Source organism: Colias philodice, chromosome 5, assembly GCF_061535455.1.
Source record: "Colias philodice isolate Cphi_HAF_F1 chromosome 5, ilColPhil1 Martin Lab GWU primary, whole genome shotgun sequence".
NCBI lineage: Eukaryota > Metazoa > Arthropoda > Insecta > Lepidoptera > Pieridae > Colias > Colias philodice.
Window position 1 is genome coordinate 7,943,563 of NC_143090.1, and position 26,553 is coordinate 7,970,115.

Here is a 26,553-nt window from a genome sequence, read left to right on the forward strand (position 1 = left end):
CTTAGAAAGTTACAAGCTGTGTACATGTTATGATTATAAATCCGGCATATTTTTTGTACAAGACTATTTTAGGATACAGTGAATAAAAAATCATGAAAAAAACATACTTTAATAATAATTAAGAAAAAAGGCGTCGATTAATAACACTTGAGTATGATTTAAATAGTAAGTAAAGTTTACAATCGCCTTAATTCGCTAACAATATTGGCAAATAATTAAATAGATATAGTTAAGACTGAATGGCAATGCTAGCTGATTTATGTCTTAACCGAGTTGGTATAAAATATGTGACGGTTCAAGGTACAAGGCACAAAATCCATTTAGCTTCCATTTCTAGTTGTACCGTTATAGGCCAAAAAAATAAGATGTTCAATGGACACCTTATAAGGATTGGTCTTAGTAGCACACATCATGCATATACGATCAATGCTGATGTATTGTTTCGTGTTTGTTTGCAAGCGTGTTGTGAATGAGAAATCGATTATGGTCTATTTAAAGATATTTAAATAAAGACAATAGTATTTAACATGTGAATAATAGTTTTTGTGGGTAATTTGTTCCTAAGAAATATCAGATTTTTTAGTCCTATTGTCTGACACCGCGTGCGAGACATCAAGCGGTTATTCCAAGTATATTCCATCAATCACGTAACATAAATTTGATAAATGTACACAATTTTGATAAATACTCTTTCTATGGAATCCCGAAAAATACATATTATATTATTAATATAGTAGGTATACTTCTTAAAAAATTAAGCTTGAATTCTCCTTTTTTTAAACTTACCAAATCGCGTTCGCTTTTTTCGCGCGTTTTTCCAAACTATTATAGCTTAGATGAGATTCAACATTAAGATAAAGTTACCATCGCTAAATTTTGTCAAATTACACCCGGTCATAGTTTTAAAACAATTAATATACCCTTGCTCCACATAAAACCCATTAGCTATGCAAATATGTTAAACAATATGCGTGATTATAAATTCGATGTTGTCTTTATTAATTCGGTGCGGATTGTTGAATACATAATGTCGATTTTATAGCGGATCGTTACCACGGTCTATTTATACTGTATTATTGATGAAATTAGTTTATTTTTTCCGACTAGTTATGGGTGTCGTTTTAGCCTACTGGCTTTTTATGTGGGTAGGATTTTATACGTCCTAGAGTTTCTTCTCTGCCGTAATGAGACAATGTTAAAAATCTTTTCAGTAGGTATAGGTCTGTATCACAGCTAATGAATGACTGGTTTTTGGTTTTGAACATATTTATCTTGTTTTAAAAAAAATATGTTTATCAAACGTAATTTATTCTAAGCTTATTTTAATATACCTGCCTAATTTTATTCGTAAAGCCGCTCCTGTTGTTTTTGTTTTTTAATGATGGACCCAACAGCTCGACAAAACGCAATAAAAAGAAAAGATTACTGTATTCTTACCAAACGTGGAAAGTTTTTTTAAACAAGATGTCACTTTTTATATGTAAAAAGATCTGAATAGTTATGTAAAAAAACTAAAAGGTCCTTTATCTTAACATCCACATTCATTGAGGTAAAAACTGTTTCACCATTTTGAGTTATGTATTTTTATCGTCACACTAAATACTTTGACTATCCGTTTAAAAAGAATTAGAATCTATTTTTACTCAGTATATTTACCTAATTTGTTTTAACAAAAAAGCATTTCGTAATAAAAGTTAACACCAAGAACTTTGACCCTTTGTTTTAAGGTTTCATTTTTATGCCTCTCATTTCCTTGAGTTAATCTGTCCATTCTCTATTGTCAAATAGCATGCAACGCTGACTTATCATTTGGCTAAAATCGTGGGATTTTGTATCTCATTATCTTACTTGAGGAATTCAAAGGCCGTGCCCAACTGCATTTAGTTGAAGGACAATTCGACGACTGCATAGAAACTTGTTTACGTCACATCGATCTTATATGCTCTGTGGTTTGGGCACGAACTGCTGTGGATGACAAATTGGAGAATTAGCTTAAAATCACGACTGACATATACGTAGAAAAATAGCTTTTATTGCATTGTAATAGAGATGTATTTTGATGAGTTGTTTTTGGAGTGCATTCCTTGTGCGTTTGATAATTATCTCATTTCTTAACGTTTTTGTCCTATCAGTGTTTGAAAAGAATTTTGAATGTTTGTCGTAATTTGGTCGTCATAATAAAGTTATAGAGACCTTAGCTGCGCCAAAATAGGACTTATTGAAGAAGACTTGAATTCAGTTTCGTAGTAATTTATGTTCTATTTGAGTACATTCATACTCTGTAGTCTGTAGATAGTAATCAATATGATTTCAAGAACTATTAGGTACTTATTTATAGGTACAAGGTTTCGTCAATAAGCTTAAGTAGGGTTGCCAATCATGGGCTAATATGGATAAAATAATAGGGACGTGGATGTTAATTGATATAAAAATACGATACACAAAATACCTTATATGGTCCGAGAGCCGCAAGTAATTCTCTTCAGTCAGTTTGCGCCTTATTTCTTAGTTTTTTATTTTTGGTTAAAATGTGGCAACCCTAAAGCCAAGCCATATAACAACGGCAGATGTGCAGCGACAGCTGACCGATTTCGAAACAGGTATGTCTTCAAAAATAAACAAACTAAAAGGCTTAGTAAAAATAATAATAATATAATAGAACACCCATCGATTTTGTTCGTATGTCTGATCAGATTTATGAAGGATTAGATGTTTCTTTAGTCGTGTCTTTATTAAAGAGTCTCCAAATGACCTTCTACATTAAGAATGTTTAAATTATTATAAAAGCTTCTGTGATAAAACATAAGCATTAAAGGCAATTAATTATTATTCGTAGATATAATCTTACCCGTTTTCTTAATGACAATGTTGTGTTTATAAAAGCAAGGCGTCGATTAAACAATTTTAGTAAAATATAAACTTCTTTAATTGGCAATTAATTACTGATTTTTTGAGTGAATGTTTCGAAAAGGAAAAATAATATGTTAAATTTCTTAGAATACGCTAATTCATTTTAAATTTTTATTCCTCGTATATGTTGTATTTAATATATATATATCTAATACTGTATATGTGCCTGAAGAGCATCTGATAGTTTTACCAATTCAAAATTAATTCAGCTGAATAATAATAAGCTTATGAATTTTAACACTCACGACTTTTGCTATCGGATTGCGCTTTCACTATAATAGTTACATTAGCGAATAGTTTTAGTTGAATAGGACACTACGGAATAAATGCAGGGTGAGGAAGACATTCAAATTCTATTGTATTATGGTAACATATTTTCAAAGGCAGGAAGAAGCGGAATGTAAGTATGGCTGTTGGTGTTCGATGGACCGCGAGACTGAAAAATATACAAAGTTAGAAGAAATATTAATCGAAAACTTGAATATTCGATACAACAAAATAAAGGATAATCGTTAATGACATCATCATCAGCCTATTTTCTTTATTTTGCTGCAGGGACGCAAGCTTTCTGTTTCATTTGCAAAGTGTGGGTTGGAATATGTCACATGTCGTCGAGCCTTTTGGCACGCGGTCTGTTGGATTCCTTCTAATGCATTGAACTGCACGTGTAAGATTATTATTAATAAGATAATAACCTGTAAATTGAATTAAATACAAGGCCTGATACATCTTATTTTATGCGATAGCTGAGAGACAATTTATGAGATCTTTCCTTATTTAGTTTTTTCCTAGAACGACGAATACATTTCTATCACAAAATTGAGGCTCATAAATATGCAATTTGCTGTTACGTATTCAAAAAATACAGATAGTGTATGCAAATGTTATAGATATACTGCACGTCTATCAAGACATTACTCAAGATTGTTTTATCACATTCAAAAACCATCAAGGGGTAGAAAGCTTTTCAGATAAATACCGGTTAGAACTCGTTAACGGCTATCTATTCTAGTTCACAAATGTCCATTAGACAGGACTATTATTAATGCAAACTGTACTTAGTTTTGAATCATTCATTGAGATTGCAATGAATTGCAGGTTGCATGTGTCTATTCGTGACTCGGCCCAGTAATGAGGTGTTCGTTTGTATATCATATCGTTAACACCGTTATTTGAATTAAAACTGCGCTGATTACATTACCAGTGTTTTAACTTTTAATGAAATATAGGCGACTATAGCCGCTCGCCCCGATCGCGCTTGATATAAAAATATTCTTTTGTCGCTTCGAACTATGTAACTACTCGTAATTTAGCTTCGAATTCAGCTTGGTGACTTTTCTAGACTACTGGAATTCAAAACAAAAACGCACTATTTTCACAATTAATTTTCATTAAAAATAAATTATTAGCGATCACATCATGGCCCGTATTGTATCAGACTTAAACGGGTGAAAGCGAAGGAAGGGTGAATTACCTATCTATAATTCTAAAGTAGGTATTATGACAAATTAAACATTATACGCGCAATCAATCTAAACTAATATTATAAAGAGGAAAACTTTGTTTGTTTGTTTGTTTGATTGTAATGAATAGGCTCATAAACTACTGGACCGATTTTAAAAATTCTTTCACCATTCGAAAGCTACATTATCCACGAGTAACATAGGCTAGGTTTTATCCCGGAAATCCCACGGGAACGGGAACTATGCGGGTTTTTCTTTGAAAACGCGGGCGAAGCCGCAGGCGGAAAGCTAGTATCACATAAAGTAGAATTATATCCATGTATATCATATATGTAATCACTAGTCATCATAATATGATTGTATAATCTTTATTTACTTTTGTTGAAATCGATACTTTCCAATAGGACCGCGTATGTGTGCTTGAAAAAGTTGCTCTCTGTAGATGAAAAGGTTAGGTTTTTAACCATGTAATGATGTAACCAAATCAGTGATGAGCCTAATGTAACATTTATGCTTTTTACTGTAATGTAAAAAAAAAACAATGTTTTTTTTGTCTTAAAACACTACTTATCAAGGGAAATCGGATAGTATGCGACGAATATTGCCAATGTAGTAGTGTTAATATGCATATCCTTACACATTGACAGTAAAATAAAATAATAAAAGAACATTTATTGCGTCAGCCGTTTGCTATTAGCCCACCTATTTTTGCCACTAAACGACTACTAGATGAACACTTATTTCAATGCAATCCCAAAAGACGATTCACATCAAATTTATTGCACGAATATCATATTAATTACGTAACATAACGCGTAACATGCCATTACACGCTAAAGTTCAGTTATTGTAAACTTTAAACTCTGTGCTAACAATACTAATATTAAGAATAAAATATCTGACCTTAAAATAGTAGATAGTTGATATCCTTAGCCCGGAGCGAGGACATGCGTGCAGTGCTTTAGTGCATGTGACATTTTGTAACGACCTCTTTAATCTCGAATAATCGATTTAATTCAGTGACAGGTTTTACATCTTCAATTTATATCCCTGAAGTTAATACGTGGACAAGTAATTACGGAATGGGACTGGGCCGTATTATTATAGTACTCTTTGGACTGGGCTGTGTTTCACATTTTAGTAATGTAGGTAGTTTAAAGTTTTGAATAATTTTTTGTGCTTATGTTAACCAAAACAAGTGAGGGTAGCAAACATTTCGTGACATTCATAGACACATTAGGTTTTTTAGAAAAACGCATCTACTTTTTAAAGTTTTATATATTCGTAGAAATTAACAGTGTTTTTTACAGTTAATGTTGTGTGTGTGATAGTTCTTGAAATGTAAGTTTCATATTTGCCATTATATTTTTTTCTATCAATAAAAATGGATGGGTTTCTAAGGCACTTTCGAACTTTTATTTTTATTATTGAACTATAATGATGCCTTTTATCATTATTATAATTATGAGTTATAAAACAGCTGTGTAAGATAAAGATGAAGTCATACGGGTTCGGCGTAGGCTCTCGTGACTCTTTTGTCCCTGCTTCGTGATCTAATTCAACTGTCAAATTGCTTTAGATGTTTGACAAATGATTTGAATGCAAAACAACGTGGTGTATAGTGGAATTAAAAGACAATCCTTTTGTTATAGGAGGAATTGTGTCGCTTGATATAAAGTCAAGCATTTATGTAGTCAGCTATTTTGCAGGTAATTTTGAATCAACGTATTACAAAAGTTTACAATTGAAAAATTTACTATTCGAAAAATTTAAGGTTAGTAGTTTATACTGCGAATTCGTAGTAGCTGTAGTCATAGTATTATAATGCTTCCGTATAGCTTCCTTTATATATAAACGTTATTTACACAAGGCTGTCCTTATAAAATATAGTTCAGCTAATTATCTATAGATTGATTTAATTCTGAATAACTGTATCGTAACTGCTATAAAACAATTAAATTAGCAGGAATTTATAGGTTGTTTACATTTCCACTTCAATAGAACCTACCTATGAACCGTGGGACTATTTTACATTTTATAGGGCTTAATTTTACGATTGTGGAGGCTGTAACGGTTTATGAGTCTAATAGTTGAAATAGCTACAGATCCAAACCTTATTATAATACCTGAATCTATTATGTACTTGACTTGATTAGTTGTTACTGCTTTAGTACTGTGTCTGAAATGAATGAATCTATTACTGTATTATAAAGCTTGGAAGCTATGGCTTGATTGGTTTAAAATAATATTATCATCTTGAATTCGAAAAATAGCATCATAGATTGTTGAAATTACACAGAGCTTTCATGTAGTTTGAATGATAATAAACCAGCATAAACGTACTATTATTGTACACAAATATTATTGTACCCTCAGAGGAATAAACCTATAGAGTACTTGTATCGAGCGTATACAATTTACATATATTTGTTTCTCTCTATCTAAAGAAAACGTCGTATGAAAGAATGAGATAGCTATAGACTACAAGCTACGTTTCAACATAGTCATGGCACCACTTTTACTATAGGTACGTATTTAGATAGATAGAAGGTGATAGTGATGGGATGTGCTTCCATCGATAAAATCGTGAATGCATTTTGCATTTACGGTTTCGTGAAATAATAAATAATAAAAAAAAAAACAAAATTAATCATAAATTTCAGTTGAATACATTATTTGTTTAATCCTACGAATATAATAAATGCGAAATTATGCGAGAATGGATAACTTTCTCTTTCACTGCTGAACCGATTACAATGAAATTTTGTACATACACACATAGGATAGGTTTTATACCGGAAATCCCACGTGAACGGGAACTGTGCGGGATTTTCTTTAAAAACGCGGGCGGAAAGCTAGTATATTTTAAAATAAATTTTAAAACTTGAAATGTAACTAATTTAAAATAAAGATCAATAAAGTTAAAGGAGTGAGGAGAAAGGCACAGTCAGCATGAATTTTAACAAGTTCATAAAAGGACAGTCTTAAAGAAAACATTTTCCTTACATCCTACTAATAAAGCGAAAGTTTGTGAGGATGGATGTTTGTTACTCTTTCACGCGAATACTACTAAACCGATTACAATGAAATTTGGAAAAATTACTTTTGATCCCGTAAATCCCACAGGAATGGGAACTATGCGGGTTTTTCTTTGAAAACGCATGTATATTAAGTATGTATTTCAATAGTAGTTTCTCATCTATGAGAACTGTCATTTAATCAACCGTTTAATTGTCACATAGTTACACATTTAAAGTAATTATGTGTAAAAAAATTTCCAAATAAAAATTCACTCACACACAAATGTATTTATTATCTAAAGGAACAAAAAAAACGTAAGCGTAAGATTGCACAATTCTTCTAGAGTATCCATCTTGATAACACGCAGGCTCGAAATGCAGTGAACACAATCTAGCAAATTTCGACGGCGTCCAATCTACACGTCTCATGTTTTATACCCATTATTTATTTAGCTCTGGAAATCTAAAACAAAATGAATTTATTAATAATCTAAAAGAGAAACAACAAACTAAACAGATAAGTCAAATAAAACAACCACGTGGTATTTTTTATTTTCCTGCTGTAGAAAATTTACATCTATTATTTGCTACAACAACTACATATAAATCTGATATAAGAAACAAAATAAATAAATCAACGTTAATATGAAATAGATTTTTTGTCATAAATCGATAATATACGCTAGATGTGTTACAACACTACGGTGGTAAACAAAATGCCAAACGTGATAATATTGTGACATTTTTTAAAAATTATTTAATTCTTTTGTATTCCACAACCCCATAAAGTGGGTAAATGTTACAGTTACAACATAAACTTATAAAAAAGCGCTTGATAAAACCTTCAAATAGGGTTAGAACATAAATATTTATCAATTTGCTGAAAATCACTTACCGATGGAAAGATATTTTTTCATTGTTTTCATCCAAAACTCCCATTCGACTAGTAATAGCCGGTAGCTAAACATACAATAGTCATTTTAGCACACTGACAAATAAAAAGAAACACTATACACTTTATATTTTCTAAATATTTCGTTAAAAACACTTGACGCACCGAGACCTCCAGCTGGAAGGCAAACAAAACATAGCCGGCGCGCTACGTTTGAAGACAGTGCAGATACTCTATCGCTATCTCAATCTGACTTATGCTGTTATTGACTAAGAGTAAGTAGATTAGAAAATATGTATTTTGTTCTGTCTCAATATAAGAACTCTATAGGTTTATTCCTCTGAGATTGTACCCAAAAAATAGATTTCACATTTGAATGGCTGTTTACTTAACTGTATTTTTAAAATAACAGTTGTCACAGAAACAGAATACGTATAAAATATGTCAATGCAAGAAATATAATTGGTCGCACAGGGCTTTCGATAACCGGTCCGTCTAGCGTGATGGACGATGATTACTGGGATTTCGACTCCCATCTCTTTTCCACTCATGCAATATGCATCTTGCCATCCCTATCTTTGATTGGTACGTCAACCTGTCTCGGTGTTTGTACGAGCCATGATGGCACGCCAATTTACTAGTTCGTGGGTATGTCGGCCTTACTCATCACCTTTTATATTTTAACGAGTATGAAGGGATATTTGAAAGGGAATTTGAGAAATGTGAGGTAACAAATGCAAAGGTTGAATTTAAATGGTGAATAGTAGGTACCTACTTTGCTATTAAGATTTATTAACGAGTAAGCGGAAACTCATCAGTATATTTTTATTGTTATTCCATATAATATCAGGTATCTCCAAATGGAAGTCCCATAAAAAAGATATAAAGCCATTACAAAATCCAAAAGGAAAGAAAACTGTCTAATATTCTACACACATTTTAAAGATTTTTTTACTATTATGTCAATATTATACCTTCTAATTAGCTTACCGAATAATACAATTTAAATTTTCAGAATATTCTAGAACTAATTACGACTACATTTCCATGATTGATGTGTCTTGCATACAGTAATAACAATTTGCAAATATAACGAAATATGACTGTCAAGTGGAGTCAATTACGAGATAGTATCGCATTACCATCGCATATGAGGTGTGTACGGTAAAACCTCATCTATCACACGTTGTATTTGCAATCTATTTTCTAAGCTAAGATACGTATCTCATCTGTCAGGCTATCAAGTGAATACGTGTGAGAATTCCTTACTTTCATGCGTTTCTGTGCGACGCGGTCGAACTTATTGTTTCGCTCGTCGTTTTTACATCGAATGCCTTAATTAGGACTCCAATTACCGCTCTCCCGTACAAGGAGCAGAGGGCTTTATGAAGCCTAGTTAACTTTGCTTTAATTGGATTTAGAAGCAGCCTCTGTATCATTAATGTCGGTGATTTTACGCAAGCGTAATCTTGATTATTTTTACGCTGTCTTTATAGAGGACTGCTTGCGCATTTATTGTTAATTATATTAGACGATGGGTGAATGAAATAGAGATAAACGTGTAATGGGCTATAGATTGTTACTTGGGTTAGACGGTTTGTGAGTCTTGTTATATGGAACTTTATGTTACGTACATACAAGTATTAATGGTAAGCATGTACTACATAAATGTGTAAAAAGTTACCTTTGTGGTTTAAATTTTCCTGTTTACACGTGACAATGAGGTTTGTACATTTTATGCTTTTTTAATTTTATATTTCAAAAGGGAGTGATTAAAACACAAATTACTAGTATTACTACAACAAAGGAAAACACTAAGAAAATCATGACTTTATGATACTCTGACATTTGAAGACTGTAATGTCTTGAAAATAGGTCAAATTATACAAGGGCCTGTTGTAATAGCTGTAACTAATATGATTATTAAAATGAAATATAATGTAGCGAAATTGCTATAAAACTTAACTAAAGTACCTATTACAATGCAGTAATCGCTTGATAATAATATAAGGTAGGTATAATTATAAGTTCAGAATTCAGATATGAATGAACACGAATAAAACTTTTATCGCATGATGTGGATTTATTTTTAATACATTAATTGTCGTTAACGACATTAATGTAACTAATGTGGCTTCCCTGCGTCATTATCGACTACCCAGAGTGGGTAGGACAGTCACAGGACCGGGAAGATGTTATAGGTGGCTCAATACCCCCTTGAACCGCCCTCGGTCCTAAACAACCAGTGTAGTTAAGTGTATAGCGCAAAATCGGAGAAGGAAAACTTCTTTTCCGTTATTTCAATCCATATTTCAATCCATGCTTATCAACGATAGTAGTCGTGATATATCACCTGGAACAGTTTACCTATCCGGATTATTAAATATAACAATATTTTATCATGTACCAACTACCAACATAAGAATTACATACTCTGGATTTAATCGAAGTTCATATACGAATCTCATTGGAACTATTTTCAATTCATCTGACAATATCATATTAAAACTTTCCTTCTATCTTTAGGTGGGTATTTACATTAAATGAGATGTTTTAATTAGTGTTGTTTATAAGAGATCCTAGCATCGGATGATTCAATTTCATTCAGAGTAACAATTATTAAACACATAAATTTGCAAACGATACTAAAAGAACCGGCTACATAAAGCTTTGAGTTAGTCATTCAGTTAATAACTTTATTCTGTAACAACTGCATACATAAAACATTATGCATAGATATAACATAACTATTATATGAGTTTTACGTCTTATGAAGCCATAACTTTTACATAATTCAAGGCAAATTTTGCAACGTTATCATCAGGTGTGCCTTATATATTATGTTTTTCTAATAAAGTAGGTGTATGGGCTTGTCTGCGAAAATTAATTTAGCATTCTCTTAAATTATACAATCACCATAATATTATACTTTGATAAACCGGAAATTTAGATTTCATGTTGGATCTTTACCGGGTCACTAGACGTGAAACCAATCAATTTTTACGAGATTTTTATTTATAGGCTTATTTAAGAACAGATGTAAGGAATTCTCACAGATGTTAAGAAAAACATATTATTTTAGTAATATTTTACATGCGAATGTTTAAATATCAATGGATGTTATGAGAATATAAGGAGATTAATATTGTTATTTTTATAGACCTATATAATAATCTGACAAGGAACAAGTAATTTGATACGTGATTTAACAGTTTCCGTTACAGAACTATTCTAAAAGTGAGATTTATCATAGGCCACATGATTATCAACTTACTAAATTTTAATAGTCATACATTATCAATTATGTCCTGAGAAAAATGAAGTATGAATAATAGATGGATTCGCGTTCTGATACCTGGAGACTATTTTACTTAGTTTCAGTTTGATTTGAATTGATTATAGAAATTCTTTTTCAATATTATTAAGCTATAAATATATACATATAGAAATTTAAACGATAATTTTATATACATTTATTGCAAGATTCAATTCAATGAAGTGAGAAGGAATGAATTAACGCGCGCATCGTTGTCAATTTCACAGCTCATTGGAATGAAACACTGCCTCGGGATGCCCTTTTAGAAAAGAAATAAATTAAATGCAGTGAATGGAGGTGTAAGATCAGATAAAATTGATTTAAGATACATCTAAAGTGACCGCCTTCTCGGTGCATCGCTATGAACTTATTAAGATCGGATTCAATATAAAGTTGGTTCTGACCGTAGGCGATATGGAAACGTCGAATTAGATTATGAGCTTATAATATGTTATTAGGCGATATTACTACTTCAAGGTATTTATGGGTCATGTCTTCTTTGTATGGCGGTTGCGAATAAGAGTCTGGGAGGCAAAATATCTTCGATATGTACTTATCTATACGTATCTTAATACTATTATAAAGGCGAAAGTTTGTAAGGATGTATGGATGTTTGTTACTCTTTCACGTAAAAACTACTGAACCGATTACAATGAAATTTAGCACACATATAGAGGGTAACTTGGATTAACACATAGGATAGGTTTTATCCCGGATATCCCACGGGAACTATGCGGGTTTTCCTTTGAAAACGCGGAAATCTAGTACTGCATATTTGCATACCTACTCATGTATGCTCTATGCATATTACTACGTCTGCAACTTACATATAAAAATATAGTATTCTCTTTCTACAAGAACCAAATAAAAAAACAATATCTGATGAGATATTTTAATGCAAGTTGATGATGACGCCACGGAACGGGAATACTTAGTCGATATAATATTATATACCTATCTATACTTTGATTGTCTTAAGTAAAGTGCTATTTAGTATAATTAACTTCGTGCTAATTTTGACCTAAAATTTACTATACGTGTTCACAAAAGTAGGTTTAGCAGCTATTTCTTAAAGCGGAACTTCGAGATGTACATTTGGAGCAAGTGAGATATTTTAGCTGCAAATACCTTCGGTTTCTTCTGAGCAATTTGCCTATCGACGCCGACACGTAATGCGGAAATTATTTCGCTGTTTTGTAGTTTCTGATCTTTATTGTTGTATAAGATACATTATATCACGATTTTCCATACTTAATGTCTACAGCTTGCGTAGATTCAGCAGTTAAAGATAATCTTTCAATGGTCTATTAGTTACGTCACTGCTTTGCTCTTACACTTTTTACAAATTCATTTTATAATATAATTTTATTATATAAATGAATGATAACAAAAGGATGTTATAATTGCTTACAATATATATTGCGAACGTATTTCACTTTCTGTCAGCAAATGCATTCTTCAATTGCATTCACGAGAATCGCGCCTCAGCTTATTCATATTTCAATTCATAATCAACAGCTCATATTCGAGTGTAACGTAATAAAATGTAAAACAAAAATCTCGTTACACTCCAGGTAACATTCCCGTGAACATTTTGACCGCGGCGTCTTTGAATAGCCAAGCGTGTCTATCCCCTTTCCCTTACACCGGCATGGTCCACGAATCGACCATTGTTTGTTGAACAAAACCAACACGTTTTAGGGATAGTTCACAGTCCTATTGCTTTTTTATTTGGAACTTTATTAACGTATAACTATATTTTATCTGTATGGAGTGTGCGTAGGATTTGTTGATACAGTTGTACTGTTGTGTTTTCATTGTAAAGATGTTTCAGATATTTAACACTGTCACGTTCGGCTCGGAATGTAATTGTTATTCACTTATATGATATAATACGTCCACAGTATATTTTGTTTCATTATCAGTATTACAGATACCTAACACAGAAGGTTTAAATTACTCCGTAACTTTTTAATTGAGATGTCACCACGACAAACTTCGTAGAATTCTGGATTCTTATTTAATTTTATGGACGTGAGGGACGGATGTTTTAAAAAATAGACTACAAAAGCTCCAAGTGCCGTCAAGATAGGCGTCAGGCCGAGTAATCGATCTGATAACGAGAACAGCTTAATCCCATTATAGCAGTATGTTTAGAAGCTGTTACAGTGTTCATTAAATGGGTACATTATCGCCTTTTTGATTGGCCAAAACGAGGTATAGGCTCATGACTCTAATTTTATGTGCGCCCGGTAGGTTGTTTATAAAATATTATTTATAATTTACAAGTCTTTCCTGTACCCAGAGAAAATGGCTTTAACATTATTTTCATCCATAACGATTGTCTAATTGCATTTAGGTATCAAATACACTTCTATCGAAAGTAAAACTGAAATGTTGATTTAGACTTATTTAACTTGTTTTTAACATGTTCCAATAGCACTCTAAAAAGTCAAATAACACAAAAAATAAATGCGCAGATTTAATAGCGAAATAATATTTACTAACGATCGAAATGTGAGATAAGATCGGTGTTACAATTAGACGTGACTTACGAAAGACTGTAGCGATTATTTTTTTCATTCGGTTTTTGCAATCATAACCTTCACAGAAGTTGTCAAACAATAACTGTTATGTGGTTTTGTAATGCACCATTGGTTTCCTCGGTTTTAGAGATTATTGTTGTATTTGTCTTCGAGTATAAGGGAGTTTTTAGATTTTAGTCTATTTTTTTGTAATAGTTTTATAGGCTGACGCCGCTGTAAAGTAATAAATTTATTCGAATAATTAGACATCAGTGAAAGTCCAGTCAAAATCGGTCTAGTAGGTACGAACATAACCCAATACATACGGACGGACACAGCTGAAAGTTTGTTGAATTTGCAGGTTATGTTTATCACATTTGATTACATCTTTAATATTATCTTTTTTATTTGCATACATAAATGTTATGATCAAAATATATGATAAGGTGTAACCTTTTCGACCATTAAAGCAGTGAAAGTCCCTATAAAGATTTATTATAATCTTCGAATGATAACATGGCATATTAATTTATAGAATGTTTCAATAGGCTTTGTTGTTGCATTGTTTACAAATAGCTATAAACATGTTGGCTTTTGTAGTGTATTACTATCGGATCACGTTGGAATGCAATAATATATTTCTTAGGCTTCGGCTACGTTATCAAAGAAAAACGCACATAGTTAGTTCCTGTTCCTGTGGGATTTCCAGGATAAAAAGGAGCCTATGTCTTATTCTGGGTCTTCAGCTTTCACATACCAAATTTAATGCACATTATAATCAACTTTCGCTGACACTGTGTGATGTTTGATGCGTTCAGTTTTTCCATCAGACAAGCTCTTGTGAAGTGACCGACTTTCAGAATAACTTTATAATGACAGTGGGAATGTAAAACGCTTTCATTCAACGCGGTTTCCTTGGTGCTAATATTTTTATTACCTACTGTTTTTTACGAGTACAATAGTCCATTAACAAGTCATTGAAAAAATACTGCGTAAATGATCAACAGACGATGTTGCGTGGTATGCTTATGTTTTTAATTAAGTTTCAAAGAAAAATAAGCCTTATTATTGACGAGTTGTGAAATTAACTACGCGTGTCTATTGCATATAGATTTTGTACTATTCAAATATTGTCATACGTATTAGTTAATTTCATTACGGAATGATATATTTGCTTAACCAACGATGAGCTTACGGTCCTCATAATATTTGAGTCAAGCTTAATGTTATATAACACGTACTTATGACATCATTTGAAATATTTTAGCTGCTTTCACGTCGCACCACGCCCTTGTGGGCGAAGTAAAGATTTAATATAAAAATAATTGTTTGATCCCTATCATTATTGTGGACTGTGGTCAATCTGGGATGGCTGCCGGCTATAGAGCAATGTAACAAAAAACCACAGATGGTTCTGTGGGCGTGGGAACCACGAGATTTGCTTTCGATCTGCTTTATTAGGCTTAATGTCTCATGTTACAAATCTTAAAATCATACATAGTACATTATTTTCCATAGACAAGGTTTTCTGTTATTTATAATCTACCGCCTGACAACTTAACCTCCCCTCCAGTCGGTTAGTTGTCAGTCGATTGCTCACATTTTTTGAAGAAACGATCAGCTAGCAATTGATCCTGAACAGCCGACCAGTGCGGTCAACAAGTCAGTGCCTTAGCCGTGCCTCATGCTTGTTTTAGGGTTATTTAAATCTATTATTTAAGATTGTGAAAGATTGCGAATATTATAGTAAAAAGTGAATGTAACAAGGAGGAATATTAAAATATCAATTGTGAAGAAGGCGTTTCATTCCACAACCCAACAGCTTCAGAAGTGGGATAACGATAACAAGGTAATGTGACATTTTTCTTATATATTTTTTTTTACCACCGTCTTTTATTAATATATAGTTTACATGGATCATAATTATTATAAAGGATTTTTTTTTTCTTTATGTATTTTAAACTATGCTTGTTAGTTTAATAACAGGCTTGTTATCGTCCATTTGCCCACAAATATGTGAATAAATAAATAATCCTTGTGCGTGTATCGAACGTTGATTGTTATCATTTGGCCGGGTCCACATACCCTCATAATGTTAACAAACGACGCTTTAAGTGATCTACGATCCAGATCGAATCTGGCCAGGGCACTCCCTGGTGATACGACTGTGATTTTAGATTATTTAATCGAATAATTTACAACATTACATGTACGTACGTGAATTGTTAATGCGTGGTCAGGGTACTCCCTGATAGTGTTAGCAAGACACTAGTTGAATAGTTTAGGACCTTGACAATATTTGGCCAGGGCTACTCCCTGGTAATAAGGTTGAGTGACTAAACTATCAGGTGACACGTTTATGATATTATTGTATTGAACATTATATATGTGAGTTGTTAACACGTGGTCAGGGCACTCCCTGATAGTGCTAGCAATACACAGAATTGAATAGTTTGGAATCTTGACAATATTTGACCAGGGCTACACTCTGGTAATAAGGTTGAGCGACTAAACTATTTAAAAAAAAAAAAAAAAAAAAAAAAAAAACTTTATGATTCGCATTTTACATTAAAACATAAAAGCTAACTCATATATATATTTTTAATAATAATAAATGAACCTGATTCGGATTATTTTTTTTTATCAGATTGGTGATGGGCCGTGATTGGTCAAGGACTCCTTCACGCAGCCGAGACGGCAGTCGTGAGGGCAATGAACAGCGAAGCCGGCGTAGTAGAGAGCGCCGCAGTGAAAAGCGCTCAGACCGCCGCAGTCAGCGCCCAAGTCCGAACCGAAGTGCCAGTCACCGGAGCCGCCCTAACACTGAGCACCACCAAAGGAGTCCCGGTGAGCGACGTTCTAGGCGTAGTATTGAACGTCGCAGCCAACGATCAGGTGAACATCGAAGTCGTAGCCGCAGTCAGCTACGAAATCGCCACGATAGCAGAATTATGAATATTGATCGGGACCGTAGAAGTAGGAAACGTAGTAAGGACTGTTCTATTACAAGACCCCAAAAAGGTGATAAAAGCGATGTAACTAGTACTTTAATAGATTCATTTGTTGATGCGATTAAATCGATGAAATCTAGTTCTAGTGATAAATTTTCGTCTATTCACAATGTAATACCTGATTTTGATCCAATGGCAAAAGAACAAACTGTTAATGCGTGGTTATCGAAGGTTGAGGAATGTAAATTAATTTACGAATGGTCAGAAAAACAAGTCGTGCACTACGCTCTGCCTAAACTCTCGGGAATAGCTAAAACGTGGTACCAAAGTCTCCCCACTTTGCTGTATTCTTGGGAGGAATGGAAAGTTAAATTAATTGAAACTTTTCCATCTACCCAGAATTATGGTGAATTATTAACTGAAATGTTGAATAAAAAACTACGGTTTAGTGAATCTCCCGAATTATATTATTACACTAAAATTAACTTACTAAACCGTTGCAACATATATGGCAAAAATGCAGTTGATTGTCTAATTTATGGAATTGAAGATAGGGGTATTAGACTAGGAGCTCAAGCGGCACAATTTTCTGAGCCTGAACAGTTACTCAAATTTTTTAAAACTGTTAAACCAGGCGTTTCTAGGGATACCGAAAGATCAATTCGAGATAGGGATAAACGGCCGGTACCAAATAATTCAAATAGGGTCTTGAATAAGCCGAATAGATTCGAACCGGGTCGGATAACTTGTTTCAATTGTAACGAAGTAGGTCACCCCAGCTATAAATGCAATAAACCGTTATTAAAGTGTAGTCGTTGTAATTTATTAGGTCATTTGTCTAATGCGTGTTCTAAAATGGAACCCGCTCAAAAGCTAGATAAGGAAAAAACCGTGTTGAAAATCTCTAGTCAACAATCGGCGAGTATTTACACTTTTCCTATACGTATTAACGGGGTAAATGTCCAATGTCATTTAGATTTAGGGAGCGAATGTACTCTAATTCGGTTGACGGACGCCCTAAATCTAGGGTTCGATTGGACCACAAATGATTTACCCTTACTAAAAGGCCTAGGCAATATACCGTACCAGCCTATCGGTAAGTCGTTAGTTAATATTGAGGTACAAGGAATTACTGAAAAAGATATAGAAATATTAGTTATTAATGATAACCTCATTAACTATCCAGTGCTTCTAGGGCATTCATTTTCAGAACGGCCGGGTATTAAAATTACTAAAACCGTAGATAAACTGGAGATTTGTAAGACCCAAAACGCTAAAATACACTTGTTATGTAGGGAGCAAACTTATATTAACCCTGAGGCAATACAAACTGTCGCAGTATTAGCAAAACCTGAACTTTCTTGTACTGTATATGTTAGAGGTGGTATGCGGGGACAAAATGGTTCTGAATTCTATTTGTTTCCGGGAGAATATGAATTAAAAGATGGATTAGGCTGTCTTCTTATCTTAAATCCTAGAACTAAGGGTTTAATTCTAGAACGTGAACAGTTGCTGATACGCAGTATGGTAATGAGTAATGATTGTAAATATGTAAATAACGTTAATTTCACTGACAGGAATGATATATCTGAGCCTGTTATAGGGGATAATCTTAGCGAATTAGAAAAACAAATGGTGAAGGACTTGCTCGCAAGATATAGCAGCTGTTTTTCTTCCTGTCTTAAGGATCTCGGATTTACAACTGTATTAGAAATGGATATACAATTAAAGAATGAAGAACCGGTAGTTTACAGGCCTTATAGACTCTCGTATGCAGAAAGAGAAGATGTCAGGCGCATGGTAGCAGAAATGTTAGATTGTGGTATAGTTAAGGAGTCTTCATCACCTTACGCGAGCCCCATTGTATTGGTAAGAAAGAAAAGTGGTGAGAGGCGAATGTGTGTTGACTACAGAGCCTTAAACAGCAGGACTAAGCGAGACCATTATCCTCTCCCTAGGGTAGAAGACCTTCTTGATCAATTAGCGGGCCATAAGATGTTCATATCGCTGGATTTGGCTTCAGGGTACTATCAGATTCCCATCTCGGAGAAGTCTCAAGAGAAGACCGCGTTTGTCACGCCAGATGGACAATATGAATACACCAGAATGCCATTTGGCTTAGCAAACGCTCCTTCGGTTTTCCAAAGAGCCATGCATAAGATTCTTAATAAAGCACGGTTAAGTTATGTAATTGTGTATATGGATGATGTTTTGATACCCGCGCGTTGCTTTGATGAAGCGCTGCAAAGACTAGAAGAAGTTTTGAACTTATTAAAAGAAGGAGGCTTAACACTGAAAATGCAGAAATGTAAATTTATGTTTGATAAATTAGACTTTTTAGGGTTTGAAATAAGTGGTAATGGTATCCAACCAGGCTCTGCGAAAACTGGAGCAGTCTCAAAATTTCCTACTCCCTTAAATCAGCATGACGTTAGACGATTTTTAGGTCTTGCCAGCTTCTTTAGAAGATTTGTCAAGGATTTTGCTCTGATAGTAAAACCATTGACGGGTCTTCTAAAGAAAAATGCGCCTTGGAAATGGGGGGAAGAAGAAGCAACTGCATTTACAGAGATTAAAAAACGATTGACCAGCAGACCAATTCTCGCACTATACGACAAAAATTTAGAAACTCAGTTACACACGGATGCGTGTAGATTCGGCATCGCGGGTATTCTTCTTCAGAAAGACGAGAAAGGTTTATGGAGAGTTGTAGCATACTACAGTCGTCAAACCACGGTAGAAGAGCAGAAACTTCACTCGTTTGAGTTAGAAACTCTAGCTGTGATAGCGTCATTAAACAAGTTTAGGGTCTACTTGTTAGGCCTACGCTTCAAAATACTAACAGATTGTAATTCATTACGCACCACACTTACAAAACGAGATGTGATCCCGAAAATTGCAAGATGGTGGGTGCAGTTACAAGAATATGACTGTGAAATTGAGTATCGACCAGGAGATAAGATGTCACATGTGGATGCCCTGAGTCGAGCTCCATCAGACTCAAAAGTAGACGATTTGCACGTTATTGATATACTTAGTGTTACTGCTGAAGATTGGATTACTACTGTTCAATCTTCAGATGACGATATAAGGCGTATTAAAGAAATATTAAGTGATCCAGAATCCCCCAACATAGTAAGTACATTTCAAAATTACAAATTAAAAAATGGACGTGTATACAGGATCATAGCTGATGATAATATCAAATGGGTAGTGCCTAGAGGCGCACGCTGGCAAATTGTTAAAGCCAATCACGATGACGTAGGCCATTTTGGGTTAGAAAAGACTTTAGATCGTATTCGGGCATTATATTGGTTTCCTAAAATGAGAACCTTTGTCACCAAATATGTTTCAGCATGTTTAGAATGTGCTCACCATAAGATGCCAGGTGGTGCTCGACAAGGTCACCTACATTCCATAGAAAAAGTAGAAATCCCCTTTCACACGGTCCACGTGGACCATGTTGGGCCTTTCATTAAGAGTAAGAAGGGGAACTCATATATCTTAGTAATCATCGATGCCTTTACTAAATTTGTTTCTTTGGCTGCCGTCAAAAGTACCAAAACGTCGGAAACTATAAAAGTAATTAAAAAAAAATCTTATTGGGTATTTTGGTACTCCAACACGCCTCATTTCTGATAGAGGTAGCTGTTTTACCAGCAAGAGGTTTAGGAAGTTTATACAGGCCTTAGGCATAAAGCATGTTATGAATGCAGTAGCCACGCCGCGAGCAAATGGTCAAGTAGAAAGGTCAAACCGAACTATATTGGCATCATTGGGAACCATGAACCATGGCAAAGATCCTAGAACATGGGATGATAATCTATCGGATATACAGTTAGGCATTAATACGACAATACACGACGTCACAAAAAAAACTCCTAGTGAATTATTATTTGGGCGTAGAGTTACAAATCCTTCGCAAGGTATATTAAGTGAAGTAATTTCGGATGTAGGACATGGAATAGTAGACGGTAAGATTGACGATATTAGATTAGATGCACGCTGCCTGATGCAACAGCAAGCGAAGGTCAGTGAAGAACGGTATAATAGAAAAAGAAAAGCGGCAAAAGTATATAAAGTAGGTGATCTAGTGCGAATTTTGAGAGCAGTTGCATCTGGCAGCGGGCAGTCTAAAAAGTTGGAACCCAAACTACAGGGACCGTACCGCGTAATTAAAGTTTTACCAAACGACCGTTATGTGGTAGAGGATACCCCTTTATCTCGAAAAGGTAGGCGGTACGAAGCTGTCGTGGCAGCCGACAAAATGCACCCTTGGTTAAATTTTAAATCGATGTCTGATAGCGATAATGACGGTGATGATAGTTGTTCTGATGCCATTGAGAATCAAAATAATTAAATTTTATACATACACATTAGGTAGTTTAAAGTTCTTTATGTATGTTGTAATACACATCCTTCTATAAATGACGAGTCAAGTCTACGTGTTTGGTATGAACGAAGAATGATCGACGTTTATAACAAACACATGGAATTTGAAATAGCTTGCATATTGTGGGCATGCCGGGCACAATATGCCGCCCAACGAGAACCAAAATGCAGTATATGTGTGAACAGTGAGTACCGAGTGATTTTGTATGATTATTATGGGTATGCCGGGCACAATGATGTGCCGCCCAAAACGAATAGCTTACATACTGTGGGCATGCCGGGCATGATGTGCCGCCCAAAGAGTAACAATATGCAGTCTATGTGCAAGCAATGAGTACTGAGTGATTTTTATTACTGTTGAGGGCATGCTGGGTACAATGATGTGCCGCCCAAAGAGTAACAATATGCAGCCTATGTGCAAGCAGTGAGTTCTGAGTGATTTTGATTACTGTTGAGGGCATGCTGGGTACAATGGTGTGCCGCCCATAAGAAAGCAACAATTATTATTGTACATTGTTATTTTTGTGATCTAATTATTGTCAAATTTAAATGTATGAGAGAGTATTATGTAATTTAAATATAACATTATGATTGTATTGCAATACCTGCATAAGGTCACTAATATGTAAAAATGTATTGGTGAGCAATAAATTATTTGAATTTGAATTAGTCCTAATCAAACGGATAGAGAAGTGAGTTTTGTTATACAAATGTTTGTAGCGATTGTCGAAGTAGTTCCAATAGAGATATATATATTTATTTATTTTCTTTTTTTTTTTTCGAAATTTGTAAATCTTATTCTAGGCTTGTTTCCTTGTGTAATTTTGATTATTTGTAAAAGCTAATCATACCAATTCAAACTTCGGGAACTAGTTGTAATTATACATATTATTATAAGTATTTGTTTCAATTTCATGTAAGTATGGTTGCATTTTGTTTTCCATATTTTAACATTTTATTTTTGTTTAAATTTAATTTAAGCCAACGAAGGCACTCGTTGAAGATCGGATGGCCGAGCTGTTACAAATCTTAAAATCATACATAGTACATTATTTTCCATAGACAAGGTTTTCTGTTATTTATAATCTACCGCCTGACAACTTAACCTCCCCTCCAGTCGGTTAGTTGTCAGTCGATTGCTCACATTTTTTGAAGAAACGATCAGCTAGCAATTGATCCTGAACAGCCGACCAGTGCGGTCAACAAGTCAGTGCCTTAGCCGTGCCTCATGCTTGTTTTAGGGTTATTTAAATCTATTATTTAAGATTGTGAAAGATTGCGAATATTATAGTAAAAAGTGAATGTAACAAGGAGGAATATTAAAATATCAATTGTGAAGAAGGCGTTTCATTCCACAACCCAACACTCAATCCTTCTGTTTTTGATAACGTCTTTGATTGCGTATGTCCCAGTATGTCATAAATAATCGTTTCAATCGTGGTATAGTTATGAAAACATTTTCCTTATAACGTTCAGACGAGACGGCGACCTTTTCGTTTTATCGTGTTGAATGGATTAAAATTTTGTAGAATTTGCATAGAGGTAAATATTGAGGTTAAATAATATTAAAATGGCATAATTGATGCTAATTATATATTATTGCCATTAAGCAACTATAAAGTTTGTTTTTAAGGTGATTGCAACGATCTGTTCCCAGCCAATATCCCGCTAGATGGCGCTGAATTCTACATTTCTAGTTTATTTGAGTTTTTGCGTAATTGGAATAGTCATCAAACCTAGGAATAGTCATGGCGGTTACTGAATATTATATTTTATTGAAATATGTTATATCATTGCCTTAAAATCCACCCAATTCGGTAAAATTATGCGTTTTAACATCTGTCATTGCATACAGGGTCGTTTACACACACAGACGTATACAAAAATGATAAAGATTTAACTCTAGATGGCGTGAATGTAAAGCGCGTCACACACGGTGAAGATACTACCTATAATATTTTATCTAATCTAGTAATATTTTATATTACAGTATCTTAAGGTATCCGGTATCAGCGTTCTGACCATCATTTTTCTTGTTTCGCTGTAGAACCGCCATCCTGTTACAAATGACCCACAAAGGAGAATGACCACGGGTGGTATCGGTAAAATTTTAGTTGTGCCACGTATTCGTTATATTGTTAATTCCTATTTGTATTTATAATGATCATATGTATCAATATTAAGTCTTAATTAAACCGGATAAATTGAAATAATAGTAAAAGTAAAAGTTTTTCTTTTGAAACATGTATGAACTTTCGCATTAGTAGGAAGTAGGATTGTTATAAAAATAAAAGTTATATTTGTTGGCGTAAACTATTTTATTGTAATTTTGGGAAATAAATAATGTCAAAATTGATTACCTACAATAAAACGCAGTTTTATTTTATTACCTACATTACACTATTGTTTTTTTTTTATCAAAACATGTATTTGAAGTAGCAAATATGATATTATGCTGATCCAAGCATTTTCACTCAAAACTAATATCACTAATGATTTGTAAAAGTAAATTATTTCAAAATACATTTCATAACCAACAAGTAAGAATAATTATTCATACAACAACAAATCAAAAACACTATTTACTATGGAAAAAAAACCAGGAAGGTGAAAAACATATTTACGATTTCGATGCACTCGACTTTTAGTAAAATAATAGGTAAAAATATTATTATGGTTTTGATCACAGACATATCTGTGGTTTTGATATTAGCTACTAGTATCAGAAAGCTGCGTGTTCAATGCACGTCGGGGTCCCACAACTGTGGAGGAAGGAAGGTAGAATACCTCCATCGAATAAGTGAAGTTTCTCGACATACTCGATTTGCCGGCCGGCCTCAATGAAGATTGTCCGAAAGTTGTATATGTGCTCTATAACGAAAAAATTTCGCTAGCGCGATTCAGAGTGAGGTGTCGTACAATATACCTAATGAAGTTTTTCATCTTTTTATTTTACTGCAAATACAAAATAAAAATTAAACAATGGTAATGTAAATTCTAAACAAACTACTACCAAAATACAATTAGAACAAAAATCATTTGACTTGTTTATTTCACCCAGAGGCCAGAGGCGGCTCGTGACAAAATTGTATAGGTGTTCACTTGAAATAAAACAACGAAAATACAATAGCGTTCGGGATGATTTATTACAAAAAAATGAGCACCACATTTTATAAATGTCTATAACACTAAAAATTACAAAGTACAGGCTATTTCAAAACGAATTCAATGACTAGGTATCAATAATTAGTAAATCACCGAATTTGCATTCGCGAGCGTAGGTATCCATAGTGTTTGTCACTGACGGTCACTGACCTCTATAACTTATAGTTATAGAGGTCAGTGGTGTTTGTTGTGTAAACATGTATGTATTTGAGTAGTTAGTAGCATATTATATTCTGAATTTCTGATCCATGCCTATTCACTCAAAACTAATAACACTAATGATTTGTAACAGTAAATTATTTCAATAGGTAGGTATTTGAACATTTCCCAACAAGACGTAAGAATAATTATTCGTAGGTATACAAGATACAATAACAAATCTAATACACTATTTATTATTTTATTATTTACTAGCGGTCCGCCCCGGCTTCGCCCGTGGTACATGTTTACGTTTTCTCTCCATAAGAAGTAATAGCTAGAGAGCTAGCGCAAAGCTACCTGTATGTATTTGACCAGACCTGGATTTTTGTGTGTTGATTCCCCTATACCTACTATACATGAGATGAGGAGTCACTAAGCCCAGAGTGGTGGACGGGGCGCGCGCTTAGGTAAGACAGGTGGAAATTTTTGGCGAACTTTGAAACCATTTGACCACGTCTGCCATTTTGATATTTGAAAATAGATTATTATTACTATCGGAAAATAACAATGGCAGACCATTATCACGCGGATAACATTCTGGCAGACACTTATGAAAGTGCTGAAAAAAATACAATTTTGAAAGTATTTGACCAGATCTGCCATTCATATATTTTATTTATTAGGGTCTTAAAAACTTATTTTCGAAAAGGCAGACATTTTCATTGCGTACAGACTTCAGCAGACAACAAAACTTTACAGACTTCAGCAGTCAACAAGACTTAGCTTCTACATGGTCAGATGTATATATGTATTACGTTCCCTGACCTTACATCAATGATTTACTTTATTAATGTTTTTATGGTCATTTACATTTAATTTTGAAAACTATGGAATAAAATTTATAAATTTGATGATACAAAACTAAATATACATTTGTAAAGAATCTCAAATATAAAGTTGTGTTGCAAATAACAAATCATCATTTAAATATTTAGTTTATTTCTTTATTTAAGAAACAATTAACAATAATTACAAAACAACATAAAAAAACACGCATGCATTTATTGAAATGTTCATTCATCATCACTATCGTATGGCGTTGTGTGACTCGTCTTCATAATCCATTGAATCGGATTCTGTAAAAGTAAAACGTAAATTATATAATAAAAGAAATGAGTCATTATAAACTTACCTAGTAAGGCAATGCCTTTGATGTCGCACGATGCCGCGGCCGCGCCGCCAGTGTAGGTACTTCTGCTGCTACATGAAAATATGCTAGGGTTGCAACAAATGGGAAATAAAACAATTGTGATTATTACTATTATGATGTAATCATTTATTCATATTATGTACATTCAAAACAATTGCTATTATTAAATCTGATGTAATTATTTTTTCATAAATATATAATTATTATTAATTACATAATATATTGCACTGTGAAATATTTACGTATCACTTTATTTTTGATGTTCTTAATTGTCTTTTATAAAATTTAAGTGACGCATTCGCATTGGGATCAACAATCCGATAAGAAAAGAATGGAGACAACATATACATAGCTTTGATTTCAATTCTACAGATACAAAATATACAATCTATCTAAAATGATACAACGGATGTTTCCTGCGTTTTCTCGTCAAAATACCGAAACAACGTAATTATTGTATAGTAGTTGGGCGTGAAAGTAAAAAAACAAATGAAAAGTGTTTTCCATATGATTATTTATTAAATTTACGCGATTAAGAATAATTTCAACGATACAATTTAGTAACCGA

The 26,553-nt window shown here is 33.6% G+C and overlaps 1 protein-coding gene and 1 long non-coding RNA gene across 2 annotated transcripts in view; one reads left to right on the forward strand and one right to left on the reverse strand.

Moving 5' to 3' along the window:
* Cad99C (cadherin 99C) overlaps nt 1-26,553 on the forward strand; it is a 154,049-nt gene that overhangs the window by 5,876 nt on the left and 121,620 nt on the right. The gene's annotated exons all lie outside the window — the stretch shown is intronic.
* On the reverse strand, nt 7,667-8,644 carry LOC149488537 (uncharacterized). Its single transcript, XR_016315664.1, has 2 exons — nt 8,289-8,644; nt 7,667-7,856 (listed from the first exon to the last, which is right to left on the reverse strand). It is a non-coding gene; the product is annotated as an uncharacterized LOC149488537 (long non-coding RNA).